Genomic DNA, 14,825 nt, shown 5'->3' on the forward strand with positions numbered 1-14,825 from the left:
CCGTAACCCCATATATTTACCCCACTAATACCCCCCCCCCCCCAATCTACATATCTTGGGATGGTAAAGAGCAACTTTAGCATGGCCAATCAAACTAACCTGCACATCTTTGGAGCATAGGTAGAAACTGAAGCACCCGGAGGAAACCCACACAGACACGGGGAGAATGTGCAAACTCCACACAGACAGTGACCCAGGGCCAGAATTGAACCCAGGTCACTGGTGCTGCATGCCGGATGTTGGGGATCTATGGAGTATGTTGGTCGTTGATCTCCGAGTGTGATGCTGATATTGGAAATGGCTGAGGAAGGAGAGGCTTGTTTTAGTCCCTGTTTGATTATCCACAATGTGAGGGCAAGGTGAGGAAAGCCACAATTCTTGTCGCTTTGTGAAATGTTTCCGCAGGGTTACACATAAAGCCTGATCGGATAGAACCATGGATTAGCTTCACAGAATTTTACAGCATAATTGAGGCTGTTCAGACCATTGTACTTCTTCCTATCTCTTTGAAAAAATTGTCCAAATTCATCCAACACTCCAACATTTTAACCAATAACCTGGCAAATTAAAACGAAATCTAATCACATTTTCAAGGCTTCACTAGACATGGATTCTATCCACGCTGCCAGATAGTGTTCCAGATCTTAAAAACCCTCTGTGCGAACCCAGAAACATAGAAACTAGAAGTAGGAATAGGCCATTCGTCCCTTCAACCCTGCTCCACCATTCATTCTGATCACGGATGATCATCCAACTCAACAACCCACTGTGCCTCCATATGCTTTGATCCCTTTAGACCAGGGGTCTCCAAACTACGGCCCGTAGGCCACATCCGGCCCGCAGCCAGTGGGGCGGGACGGGATTCCCGCTGCCGAAAACACTCCCGCGTCCGGAAACCCGCTGCTGACTCAGGATCCGGACGCGGGGACGGAAGCCACAGGCCGGACATTTGCTGCCGCTCCGCGCGGTGTCTGATGGACCCATGGGAATCCCCGCCCTCTTTACCGGCCTATTGTCCAATCAGAGCTGCCGTCCTGTGACTGACAGTTCATTAAATGAATCAGCAATTGAGACATCTGTTATCCAATTGCTGCTCTGCATTGACTGAGTGACAGCTGCTTTATCCAATCCGTAAGCTCCATCTGTCTGAAATGAGCGAGAACAATGTCAATGATGGCGGCAATTCAGACCAATTCAGTTATGGAAGGAAAAAAGAAATGAAAAGTGGACAGTGAGTGCCGCCTGTTTAATGAAGAATGGGGTGTAACGTACTTCTTTGTACAAGCAGGTGATGAAGCCTCGTCATATGCAATGAAACTGTTGTAGTTTTGAAGGAGTACAATGTACATCGGCACTATGTGACCAAACATGAACCAAGTTATTCCCAATTCACAGGAACACAGTGTTCGGAAACATTTGAATCAATGCAACGCAGGTTGCTTTCCCAACAAGGTTTTTTTTAACGCAGAAGATAACTGAAAATGAAGCTTTAACCAGGGCCAGTTACAAACTAGCTTATGTGTTGGCTAAAAGAGGAAAGCCATTCACCGATGGAGATCTCATCAAAGAGTGTAGAATGGAAGCAGTGGAAGAGTTATGCCCAGAAAAAGCAAATCTGTTCAAAATCATCAGTTTTGCGCCAAATACTGTTGCTCATAGAATTGAGGATATAGGAAGCAATATATTTCATCAAATTGCAGACAAAACAATAAATTTTCAGTTGTATTCTCTCGCACTTGATGAATCGACTGATGTGTGTGACACATCACAACTCCTAGTATTCATCCGTGGCGTCGACAATGAATGTAATGTGACACAAGAATTAGCATCAGTGCATAGCATGCACAGCACAGTAACTGGAGAAGACATCTTCAAAGAATTGTAAAAGACTGTGTTAGAATATAACCTGGAGTGGAATAAACTGCAATGCGTGACAATTGATGGAGGAAAGAACATGTCTAGGGTGAAGAAAGGTTTGGTTGGACAAATCACAAAAGCTTGTGAGGTTGGTGGATTCTCAAAGCCCATGTTTCTGCATTGCATTATCCATCAACAAGCATTGTGCAGAAAATATGTGGATATGTCTTGCGTTCTGAAACCTGTTGGTTTCAACAGTGAATTTCATTCGATCTCACGGGCTTAATCATCGCCATAGAACCATAGAAAATTACAGCTCAAAAACAGGCCTTTTGGCCCTTCTTGTCTGTGCCTAACCATTTTTTGCCTAGTCCCAATGACCTGCACTTGGACCATATCCCTCCACACCCCTCTCATCCATGAACCTGTCCAAGTTTTTCTTAAATGTTAAAAGTGACCCCGCATTTACCACTTTATCCGGCAGCTCATTCCACACTCCCACCACTCTCTGCGTGAAGAAGCCCCCCCTAATATTCCCTTTAAACTTTTCTCCTTTCACCCTTAGCCCAAAACTGGGTGAGCCAGTTTCGTGATTTTCTGAAAGAAACTGATTCTGAGTTCGGTGACTTGCCTTATTATACAGCAGTTCGATGGCTTAGTTGTGGAAAGGTTCTATCACGGTTCTTTCAGCTCAGAGAGGAAATTGATTCTTTTCTCACAGAGAGGAATCGACCCGAACCACTTTTATCAAACACTGATTGGCTTTGGAAATTGGCATTTTTTGCAGACGTGACAGGCCATATGAATCAATTGAATCTGAAGTTGCAAGGTGAAACAAATTTGATTTGTGATCTATTCGCGCATGTCAAGGCATTCAGGGCAAAACTGATGCTATTTCAAGGACAGCTGAAAGTTCATAACTTGGTTCATTTTCCATGTTGTGAAAAATTTCATGAAGAAAGTGAAGCAGAATTTCCTTCTTCATTTGAAACAGAAATCATTAAGGACTGCACTGATGCTAATTCTTGTGTCACATTAAATTCACTGTCGACGCCACAGATGAATACTAGGAGTTGTGATGTGTCACACACATCAGTCGATTCATCAAGTGCGAGAGAATACAACTGAAAAGTTATTGTTCTGTCTGCAATTTGATTAAATATATTGCTTCCTATATCCTCAATTCTACTAGCAACAGTATTTGGCGCAAGACTGATGATTTTGAACAGATTTGCTTTTTCTGGGCATAACTCTTCCATTGCTTCGGGGAAATCTACTGAAGAGAGGTGGCAGTTTTTCAAGGAATGTCTGTCGAGAGTTCTACAGGACAATGTTCCGAGCAGACAGGGAGGAGTTGGTAGGTTAAAGGAACCGTGGTGCACGAAAGCTGTGCGGGACCTAGTCGAGAAGAAAAGGAAAGCGTACAAAAGGTTCAGAGAGCTTGGCGAAGATAGGGATCTAGATGAGTATACGGCTTGTAGGAAGGGACTAAAGAAGGAAATTAGGAGAGCCAGAAGGGGTCACGAGAAGGCCTTGGCAAGTAGAATTAAGGAAAACCCTAAGGCGTTCTATAAATATGTGAAGAGTAAAAGGATGAGACATGAAGGAATAGGGCCTATAAAAGGTGAAGGCGGGAAAATCAGTACGGAACCAGTGGAAATGGCAGAGGTGCTTAATGAGTATTTTGCCTCGGTTTTCACAGAGGAGAAGGACATGGGTGGATGTACTGTGGGCTTGCGGTGGACTGAAAAGATTGAGTATGTGGACTTTAACAAAGAGGTTGTGCTGGAATCTTTGAATGGCATCAAGATAGATAAGTTGCCGGGTCCGGATGGGATGTACCCCAGGTTATTGTGGGAGGCGAGGGAAGAGATTGCAGAGCCTCTAGCAATGATCTTTGCATCATCGATGGAGACGGGAGGGGTGCCGGAGGATTGGAGGATTGCGGATGTGGTTCCTATTTTCAAGAAGGGGAATAGGGATAGCCCAGGAAATTACCGACCGGTGAGTCTAACCTCAGTCGTTGGTAAGCTGATGGAGAAGAACCTGAGGGACAAGATTTATGAGCATTTGGAGAGGTTTAGTATGCTCAAGAATACTCAGCATGGCTTTGTCAAAGGCAGATCGTGCCTTACGAGCCTGGTGGAGTTCTTCGAAAATGTGACTAAACACATTGACGAAGGGAAAGCAGTAGATGTGGTTTATATGGATTTTAGCAAGGCGTTCGATAAGGTCCCCCATGCAAGGCTTCTGAAAAAAGTGAGAGGGCATGGGATCCAAGGGGCTGCTGCCCTGTGGATCCAGAAGTGGCTGCCCAAAGGAGGTAGAGAGTGTGTATAGATGGGTCTTTTTCTAAATGGAGGTCGGTCACCAGTGGTGTGCCCCAGGGATCTGTTCTGGGACCCTTGCTGTTTGTCATTTTCATAAATGTCCTGGATGAGGAAGTGGAGGGATGGGTTGGTAAGTTTGCCGACGATACGAAGGTTGGTGGGGTTGTGGATAGTCTGGAGGGATGTCAGAAGTTACAGAGGGACATAGATAGGATGCAAGACTGGGCGGAGAAGTGGCAGATGGACTTCAACCCAGATAAATGCGTAGTGGTCCATTTTGGCAGGTCAAATGGGATGAAGGAGTACAATATTAAGGGAAAGACTCTTAGTACTGTGGAGGATCAGAAGGACCTTGGGGTCCGGGTCCATAGGACTCTAAAATCGGCCCTGCAGGTGGAGGAGGTGGCCTTTATCAATCGAGGGATTGAGTTTAGGAGTCCGGGGATAATGATGCAGCTATATAAGACCCTCGTCAGACCCCACTTGGAGTACTGTGCTCAGTTCTGGTCGCCTCATTACAGGAAGGATGTGGAAAAGATAGAAAGGGTGCAGAGGCGATTTACAAGGATGTTGCCTGGATTGAGTGGCCTGCCTTATGAGGATAGGCTGAGGGAGCTCGGTCTTTTCTCCTTGGAGAGAGGTAGGATAAGAGGAGACCTAATAGAGGTAGATAAGATGTTGAGAGGCATAGATCGGTGGACTCTCAGAGGCTTTTTCCAAGGGTGGAATTGGCTGCTACGAGAGGACACAGGTTTAAGGTGCTGGGGGGTAGGTACAGGGGAAATGTTAGGGGGAAGGTTTTCACACAGAGGGTGGTGGGCGAATGGAATCGGCTGCCATCAGTGGTGGTGGAGGCAAACTCAATAGGGTCTTTTAAGAGACTCCTGGATGAGTACATGGACTTAATAGGATGGAGGGTTATAGGTAGGCCTAAAAGGTAGGGATATGTTCGGCACAACTTGTGGGGCCGAAGGGCCTGTTTTGTGCTGTAGTTTTCTATGTTTCCATGACTTGCAAAAACAATTTCAGGAACGATTTTCTGATCTTGATGGAAACACAGATGAAATAAAGCTGTTTCAAAATTCATTTGGCTGCAATGTTGAAACACTCCCAAGTCAGTTTCAAATGGAAATTATTGATCTCCAATTAGATGACATGCTGAAAGACAAGTATAAAGAAGGAAATCTGATCCAATTTTATAAATCTTTGCAGCCTGAGCAGTTTCCAAATTTGAAGCGATTTGCTTGTGGATTTGTATCAGGTTTTGGTACAACGTACCTGTGTGAACAAACATTTTCAAAACTGAAGTATGTCAAGTCCAAATATCGAGCAAATGTATCTGATGAGCATTTGAAGCCCATTCTAATAATTGGCTCCTCAAGCTTGAAACCTCAGTTCAGCAATATTTTGAAATTAAAAAAGCAGTTCCATCGTTCCCATTAATCTTGTGCAAAACTTCATGATTTGTTGGTTATGATTGAAAACTCCAATTGCCAGAATTGTGCAGAAAGGTGCAGACTGAATTTATTTTTGTTTGATCTTTATTAATGGTTCAAGTTTATTTTGAATTTCTTTGCTTTGTTTTACTGAAGTTCTTTCTTGGGGGGTGTTTATTTTTCTTATTGCGCGCCATAAAATTAGGCAAATTCTCATTTCAAGTAAACATTTGTAAAATTTCAGTAAATAAAATTTAAAAATGAATATCCTGCTTTTCCCATCTGCAGTTAATTGATTATTTTGTCAGAGCGTTTGCTAATGTTTGACATTTTTACTCATATATCATTTCTCAGTGTAAGCACGGCACTGTTTCTTTGTAATTGTCACATTTCTCTTTTGTTCTGAATCACATCATGCTGATTACAAAGATGATCCAAATAAAACTTATTCATTCATTTAAATTTTATTCATTCATTTATAAAACTAATTTTTTTTCTTTGGCCCCCGAAAATGTGTAAAATATACAATGTGGCCCTCGTACTGAAAAGTTTGGAGACCCCTGCTTTCGACCCAAGAACTATATCTAACTCCTTCTTGAAAACATACAATGTTTTAGCCTCACTCCTTTCAGTGGTAGTGAATTTCACAGATTCACCATTCTCTGGGTGAAGAAATTTCTCCTAATTTCTGTCCTAAACAGTTTACATTGTATCCTCAGACTGTGACCCCTAGTTCTGGACTCCCCTACCATCTGGATTTTTGCATCTACCCTGTCTAGTCCTGTTAGAATTTTATCGGCTTCTCTGAGAGCCTCCATCATAGGAGGGTCTCAGAGATACAGGAGATACAGGTGGGAGATATAGGAAGGATGTCCGAGGTAGGTTCTTTACGCAGAGAGTGGTTGGGGTGTGGAATGGACTGCCTGCAGTGACAGTGGAGTCAGACACTTTAGGAACATTTAAGCGGTTATTGGATAGGCACATGGAGCACACCAGGATGATAGGGAGTGGGATAGCTTGATCTTGGTTTCAGATAAAGCTCGGCACAACATCGTGGGCCGAAGGGCCTGTTCTGTGCTGTACTGTTCTATGTTCTATCATTCTTACAAACTCTAGCAAATGTTACCTTAACTGTCTCAATCTCTTCTCATATATCAGTCCTGCCATCCCAGGAATCAGTCTGGTAAATGTTCTCTGCACTCCCTCCATAGCAACCACATCCTTCCTCAGATAAGACCAAAACTGCAAACAATATTCCAGCTGTGGTCTCACCAACATCCTGTATATTGCAGCAAGACATCCCTGCTACTGTACTCGAATCACCTCACTATGAAGGCCAATATTGCATTTGCCTACTTCACTGCCTACCGCATCTGCATACTTGCTTTCAGTGACTGGTATACAAGGAGACCAAAGTCTTGTTACCTCATCTAAATCATTTATATATTGTGCCTAGCTCGGATCCTCATACCAATTCCTGCAGTACCCTAGCCTGTGATTTGGAAAAAATCTAGTTTATTCCTAATCTTTGTTTCCCATTTGCCAACCAGTTTTCCATCCATCTCAGTGCACTGCCCCCAATCCCATGCGCTTTAATTTTCCACATCAATCTTTTATGTGGGTCTTTGACAAAAGCCTTCCAAAAGTCCAAATAAACCATGTCCACTAGCTCCCCCTCATCAACTCTCTTAGTTACATCCTCGAAGAATTCCAGGAGATTTGTCAAGCATCCTTTCCCTTTTGTAAATCCATGCTGTCTGCCACAGTTTTCCAAATGCTGTGCTATTAAATCTTTGATAATGAACTTGAGAATTTTCCCCACGACCGATGTCAGGCTGACTGGTCTATAATCCCCAGTTTTCTCTCTACCTCCCTTTTTAAATAGTGGCATTACATTAGCTACCTGTTGTGGGAAATTTACCACTTCAGAGTCAGACTTGGAGGTTCCAACAATACGGTTTTATTTTGGACAAAGCTTTGGGAGAAAGCACTGGTACTCCGCAGTACTTGGCAGTGACCTTCTCAACTACACAATGGTAGTTGATCATTTTTATACCTTTTAGACAATAGGCAGTACGGACATTAGCCGTTAACACATCGTTACAAGTTGAGTAGACAGAGACGGACATCGATAGTTATTTCTAGGCCCATTTCCTTAAGTACTCTTTGATGTAGATTATAAGGCTCTGGGTATTTATTGGCCTTTAGTCCCATCAATTTCCCTCCAAACACGGACCTCCTCCAGTTGCTTCCTTTCATTCAGCCCGTTTTCCCCAATGTTCCCCAAAATTTCTGGTATTTTATTTGCTCCATCTTTGTGAGGTCAGAACCTAAGGATGTATTTCGTTGGTCAGTCATTTCTTTTTCCCCATTGTAAGTTCCCCTGTGGCATGGACCACACGCTGATGTAATCTGTAAGTTTTTTACATGGAGGGTAGTCGGTGCCTGGGGAGGTAGTGGAAGCAGATACGATAGTGAGTTTTAAGGGGTGTCTGGACAAATACACGAATAGGATGGGAATAGAGGGATATGGTCCCCGGGAGGGTAGGGGGTTTTAGTTAAGTCGGGCAGCATGGTTGGTGCAGGCTTGGAGGGCCGAAGAGCCTGCTCCTGTGCTGTAATTTTCTTTGTTCTTTGGGTGTCCCCCAACTTGAAACATGGGTTCATGGTGGTGTATAGTTTTGTTTTTGGAATGGTGTGAGGAGTCACGAAAAAACAAACGAAAGAACAAAGAAACCCCAGTGAGAAGAACCAGCCCAGTCATTCTATAACAACTATTACAGATTATTTATTAAATTAAAGAAAAGACAAATATACATGAACAGGACATGAACACATGAACAAGTTATTGTAATAACACACACACACAGTTTATATAGAACTTACCCCCGGTTCCAGAAGATATCTATGATCGCTGAACTCCTTCAGACTTCCCTTTTAAAAACAACATCCAAATTAAATAAACCTGTGAACCAAATCATCATCCCAGTACCATGAAAAGCCAAGCAGCACGTCCTAATGGCTATCGTCCGATGGCTCTGATATCCATCATTATGAAGTGCTTCGAAAGGCTAGTCATGGCACCAATCAATTCCAGCCTCCCGGACTGCCTGGATCCACTACAGTTTGCCTACCGCCGCAACAGGTCCACAGCAGAAGCCACCTCCCCGGCACTGCACTCAACCCTGGAACACCAGGATAACAAAGTCACCTATGCCAGACTCCTATTTATTGACTAAAGCTCAGCCTTCAACACCATTATTTCTACAAAACTCATCTCCAAACTCCGTGACCTGGATCTCGGTTCCTCCTACTGTGATTGGATCCTGAACTTCCTAACTCACAGAGCACAATCAGTAAGGATAGGCAACAACACCTCCTCCACGATCATCCTTAACATCGGTGCCCCACGAGGCTGTGTCCTCAGCCTCCTACTATACTCCTTATACACCTATGACTGTGCGGCCAAGTTCCCCTCCAATTTAATTTTCAAGTTTGCTGACGACACCACCGTAGTGGGTCGGATCTCAAACAATATTGAGACAGAGTACAGGAATGAGATAGAGAATCTGGTGAACTGGTGCGACACAATAATCTCTCCCTCAATGTCAACAAAATGAAGGAGATTGTCATCGACTTCAGGAAGCGTAGAGGAGATCATGCCCCTGTCTACATCAACGGGCTGAAATAGAAAGAATCGAGAGCTTCAAGTTTTTAAGTGTCCAGATCACCAACAACCTGTCCTGGTCCCCCCCATGCCGACACTATAGTTAAGAAAGCCCACCATTGTCTCCACTTTCTCAGAAGACTAAGGAAATTTGGCATGTCAGCTATGACTCTCACCAACTTTTACAGATGCACCATAGAAAGCATTCTTTCTGGTTGTATCACAGCTTGGTATGGCTACTGCTCTGCTCAAGACTGCAAGAAACTAAAAAAGGTTGTGAATGTAGCCCAATCCATCACACAAACCAGCCTCCCATCCATTAACTTTGTCTACACTTCCTGCTGCCTCGACAAAGCAACCAGCATAATTAAGGACCCCATGCACCCTGGACAGTCTCTCTTCCACCTTCTTCCATCGGGAAAAAGATACAAAAGTCTGAGGTCACGTACCAACCAACTCAAGAACAGCTTCTTCCCTGCTGCCATCAGACTTTTGAATGGACCTACCTTGCATTAAGTTGATCTTTCTCTACACCCTAGCTATGACTGTAACACTAAATTCTGCACTCTCTCATTTCCTTCTCTTTGATCGGTATGCTTTGCCTGTATAGCGCGCAAGAAACAATACTTTTCACTGTATATTAATACATGTGACAATAATAAATCAAATAAATCAAATCCAGCTTCAGTCCCATCAATTGTTTCCTTTAGTTTAACAGCCACACAGTACAAGGATCAAGTCTGGGAATATCTTTTCCTGGTCCAATGAAGATACTTAAGCTTCCTTTGTGAAGGTTTCTGGACTGCCTTGGCTCTCAGCCTTCGATGCAGGCCTAGTCTCCAGGCTGTGAGTTGTGGACTGGTCTCAGGTTGTTCGGTGTAAAGTGACCAGGATGCTGCAATTATACCTTTATCTTTTCTGATTCTTTATTCTGTATATTTGGCTGTCTGCATCTTTCAAATTCCTTGGCTCTAGAAAATAGCATGTGTAAACCTCCACTGTATAAGATTGTGAGGTGTGTGGACAGATAGCAGGAAGCAGCTGTTCCCTTGGATGAGGGGTCAATCACGAGGGGGCATTGTTTTGGGTAAGGAGATTTAAAGGGGATTTCAGAAACATATTTTTCACTCAGAGGGCGGTGGCAGTTTGGAATGCATTGCCTGGGAAGGGAGTGGAAGCCAGAAATCTAACAATCTTTGAAAAATATTTGGATGAGCACTTGAAACATCATAACATTCAAGGAAATGGGACAAGTGCTGGAAAATGGGATTAGTGCCCTTTTAGTGGTAGTTATTGTTAGTAGCTAGACTTGATGGGCCTAAGGATCTTTTCTGTGTGGTATGACCCCATGACTCTATGACTGTTCTCTCAGTTATCTAGGTAAGCTGTTTCCTACTAAAAGTCCATTTAAACCTAGTTCCATCCAGAGGCCTCCAATCCCATTACTGGAAAATCATATCTTTTGGATGCTTCCTACTGCTGTTACTAGGCAGATTTCTACCTGTTGCCGGGCAGATCTCATCCTGTTATGCCTTGTTAAATTCTTCTTACTGCTGTTACTAGGCAAATCCATGACACCTGTTTCTGACCGTAAATGATTGATATTTGTCTTTTTCTCCTCACATACCTATAGAGGCTTTACAGTCAGTCTTATGTTCTCCACAAGCTTACTCACATACTCTATTTTCCTCCCCTCACACAATCCCTTGGTCCTCCTGTGCTGAATTCTAAACTGCCCCCAATCCTCAGGTCTGTTGTTTTTTTCTGTCCAATTTGTACACTTCTTTCTTGGGACTAATATGATCTCTAATTTCCCTTGCAAACCATGGTCACCGTGTCCATTTTATTTTTGGTGTGACAATCCCAGTTGATGTTATAATTGGATGTAAAGATTCCAGAATGGAATACTGGTTCAAACAACTGTAGAGCCATAGTCATACGACACAGAAAAGGCCCTTCGGCCCATCGAGTCTGCATCAACAATAACTACAACTGAATTTGCACTAATTCCATTTTCCAGCACTTGTCCCATATCCTTGAAAGTTGATATTTCAAATGGTCATCCAAATACTTTTTGAAGCTTGTAAGGTTTCCGGCCTTGACCACATTCCCAGGCAGTAAATTCCAGATTCCCACCTCCCTCTGAGTGAAATTTATTTCTCAGATTCCCTCTGGATCTCCTGCCTATCACTCTAAAATTATGCCCCCCTCATAATTAACCTGCTAACCAAGGGGAACAGCTGCTTCCTATAAACCCTGTCCATACCCCTCATAATCTGATGCACCTCAATCATGTCCCCCCTTAGCTTTCTCTGCTCTAAAGAAAACAATCCAAGCCTATCCAGTCTCTCCTTGAAGATCAAATATTTCATCCTAGGCAACAGCTTGGTGATGGGGTAGTATGGTGACATAATGGTTAGAACTGCTGCCTCACAGCGCCAGGGACTTGGGTTCGATTCCAGCCTTGGGTGACTGTGCAGCCCACATGCAACCTTCATGTCTGCACTTCCATGTCCGGTTTCCTCTGGGTGCCCCAGATTCCCCTCTCAGTCCAAAGATGTGCAAGTTAGATTGATTGGCCATGCTAAATTGCCTTTCATGTCCAAAGATGCGTAGATTAGAGGGTTTAACAGGGTAAATACATGGTGTTGCAGGATTTTGGGGTTGAGGCCTGGGTGGAATGCTCTGTTGGAGAGTCAGTATGGACTCGATGGGCCAAATAGCCTCTTTCTGCACTGTAGGGCTTCTATGAATCTCCTCTGTACCCCCCCCCCCTACTGTAATCACATCCTCCCGAGAGTGAGGTGACCAGACTGCACACACTACTCCAGCTGTGGCGTAACAAACATTCTGTAGAGCTCCAACATAATATCTCTGCTCGAATACTCTATGCCACAACTGATAAACACAGTAAGAAGTTTAACAACACCAGGTTAAAGTCCAACAGGTTTATTTGGTAGCAAAAGCCACACAAGCTTTCGAAGCTCTCAGCCCCTTCTTCAGGTGAGTGGGAATTCTGTTCACAAACAGAGTTTATAAAGACACAGACTCAATTTACATGAATAATGGTTGGAATGCGAATACTTACAACTAATCAAGTCTTTAAGAAACAAAACAATGGGAGTGGAGAGAGCATCAAGACAGGCTAAAAAGATGTGTATTGTCTCCAGACAAGACAGCCAGTGAAACTCTGCAGGTCCACGCAACTGTGGGCGTTACAAATAGTGTGACATGAACCCAATATCCCGGTTGAGGCCGTCCTTGTGTGTGCGGAACTTGGCTATCAGTTTCTGCTCAGCGACTCTGCGCTGTCGTGTGTCGCGAAGGCCGCCTTGGAGAACGCTTACCCGAATATCAGAGGCCGAATGCCCGTGACCGCTGAAGTGCTCCCCAACAGGAAGAGAACAGTCTTGCCTGGTAATTTTCGAGCGGTGTTCATTCATCCGTTGTCGCAGCGTCTGCATAGTTTCCCCAATGTACCATGCCTCGGGACATCCTTTCTTGCAGCGTATCAGGTAGACAACGTTGGCCGAGTTGCAAGAGTATGTACCGTGTACCTGGTGGATGGTGTTCTCACGTGAGATGATGGCATCTGTGTCGATGATCCGGCACGTCTTGCAGAGGTTGCTGTGGCAGGGTTGTGTGGTGTCTTGGTCACTGTTCTCCTGAAGGCTGGGTAGTTTGCTGCGGACAATGGTCTGTTTGAGGTTGTGCGGTTGTTTGAAGGCAAGAAGTGGGGGTGTGGGGATGGCCTTGGCGAGATGTTCGTCTTCATCAATGACATGTTGAAGGCTCCGGAGGAGATGCCGTAGCTTCTCCGCTCCGGGGAAGTACTGGACAACGAAGGGTACTCTGTCCACTGTGTCCCGTGTTTGTCTTCTGAGGAGGTCGGTGCGGTTTTTCGCTGTGGCGCGTTGGAACTGTTGATCAATGAGTCTAGCGCCATATCCTGTTCTTATGAGGGCACCTTTCAGCGTCTGGAGGTGTCTGTTGTGATCCTCCTCATCCGAGCAGATCCTGTGTATTCGGAGGGCTTGTCCGTAGGGGATGGCTTCTTTAACGTGTTTAGGGTGGAAGCTGGAGAAGTGGAGCATCGTGAGGTTATCCGTGGGCTTGCGGTACAGTGAGGTGCTGAGGTGACCGTCCTTAATGGAGATGCACGTGTCCAAGAATGCAACCGATTCCGGAGAGTAGTCTATGGTGAGCCTGATGGTGGGATGGAACTTGTTGATGTCATCATAGAGTTGTTTCAGTGATTGCTCACCATGACTCCAAAGGAAGAAAATGTCATCGATGTATCTAGTGTATAGCATCGGTTGAAGGTCCCGTGTGGTGAAGAAGTCTTGTTCGAACCTGTGCATGAAGATGTTGGCATATTGAGGTGCAAATTTGGTCCCCATGGCTGTTCCGTGTGTCTGGATGAAGAACTGGTTGTTGAAGGTGAAGACATTGTGGTCCAGGATGAAGCGGATGAGATGTAAAGTTGCATCTGGAAACTGGCAGTTGTTGGCGCTGAGCACTGAGGCCGTTGCAGCAATGCCATCGTCATGGGGGATGCTGGTGTAGAGTGCCGAGACATCCATTGTGACGAGGAGCGCTCCTGGTTCAACTGCTCCATGTGTGCCGAGTTTCTGTAGGAAGTCCGTCGTGTCGCGACAAAAGCTGGGGGTTCTTTGTACAATGGGTTTCAGGATGCCCTCGACATAGCCGGAGAGGTTCTCGCACAGGGTCCCATTGCCCGATACGATGGGACGGCCGGGTGTGTTTGCCTTGTGTATCTTCGGGAGGCAGTAGAGATCTCCAACGCGGGGAGTACGTGGGATGAGAGCACGGAGGGTGTTCTGAAGGTCCGGATCAAAGGTCTTGATCAGAGTGTTGAGTTGACGGGTGTGTTCTTTGGTCGGATCTGCAGGTAACTGTCTGTAGTGTTCCTCGTTGTTGAGTTGTCGGTACACTTCTTTGCAGTAATCTGTTCTGTTCAGTATGACGATGGCCCCTCCTTTGTCTGCTGGTTTGATGACAATGTTGCGGTTGGTCTTGAGAGCTGTACCGCAAGCCCACGGATAACCTCACGATGCTCCACTTCTCCAGCTTCCACCCTAAACACGTTAAAGAAGCCATCCCCTACGGACAAGCCCTCCGTATACACAGGATCTGCTCGGATGAGGAGGATCGCAACAGACACCTCCAGACGCTGAAAGGTGCCCTCATAAGAACAGGATATGGCGCTAGACTCATTGATCAACAGTTCCAACGCGCCACAGCGAAAAACCGCACCGACCTCCTCAGAAGACAAACACGGGACACAGTGGACAGAGTACCCTTCGTTGTCCAGTACTTCCCCGGAGCGGAGAAGCTACAGCATCTCCTCCGGAGCCTTCAACATGTCATTGATGAAGACGAACATCTCGCCAAGGCCATCCCCACACCCCCACTTCTTGCCTTCAAACAACCGCACAACCTCAAACAGACCATTGTCCGCAGCAAACTACCCAGCCTTCAGGAGAACAGTGACCAAGACACCACACAACCCTG

The 14,825-nt window shown here is 45.0% G+C and overlaps 1 protein-coding gene across 1 annotated transcript in view; it reads left to right on the plus strand.

Annotated features, from left to right (window-relative positions):
- LOC144511091 (mitochondrial adenyl nucleotide antiporter SLC25A23-like) overlaps positions 1 to 14,825 on the plus strand; it is a 119,171-nt gene that overhangs the window by 47,832 nt on the left and 56,514 nt on the right. The window lies entirely within an intron of this gene.

This window comes from Mustelus asterias, chromosome 24 (assembly GCF_964213995.1).
Source record: "Mustelus asterias chromosome 24, sMusAst1.hap1.1, whole genome shotgun sequence".
Taxonomy (NCBI): Eukaryota; Metazoa; Chordata; class Chondrichthyes; order Carcharhiniformes; family Triakidae; genus Mustelus; species Mustelus asterias.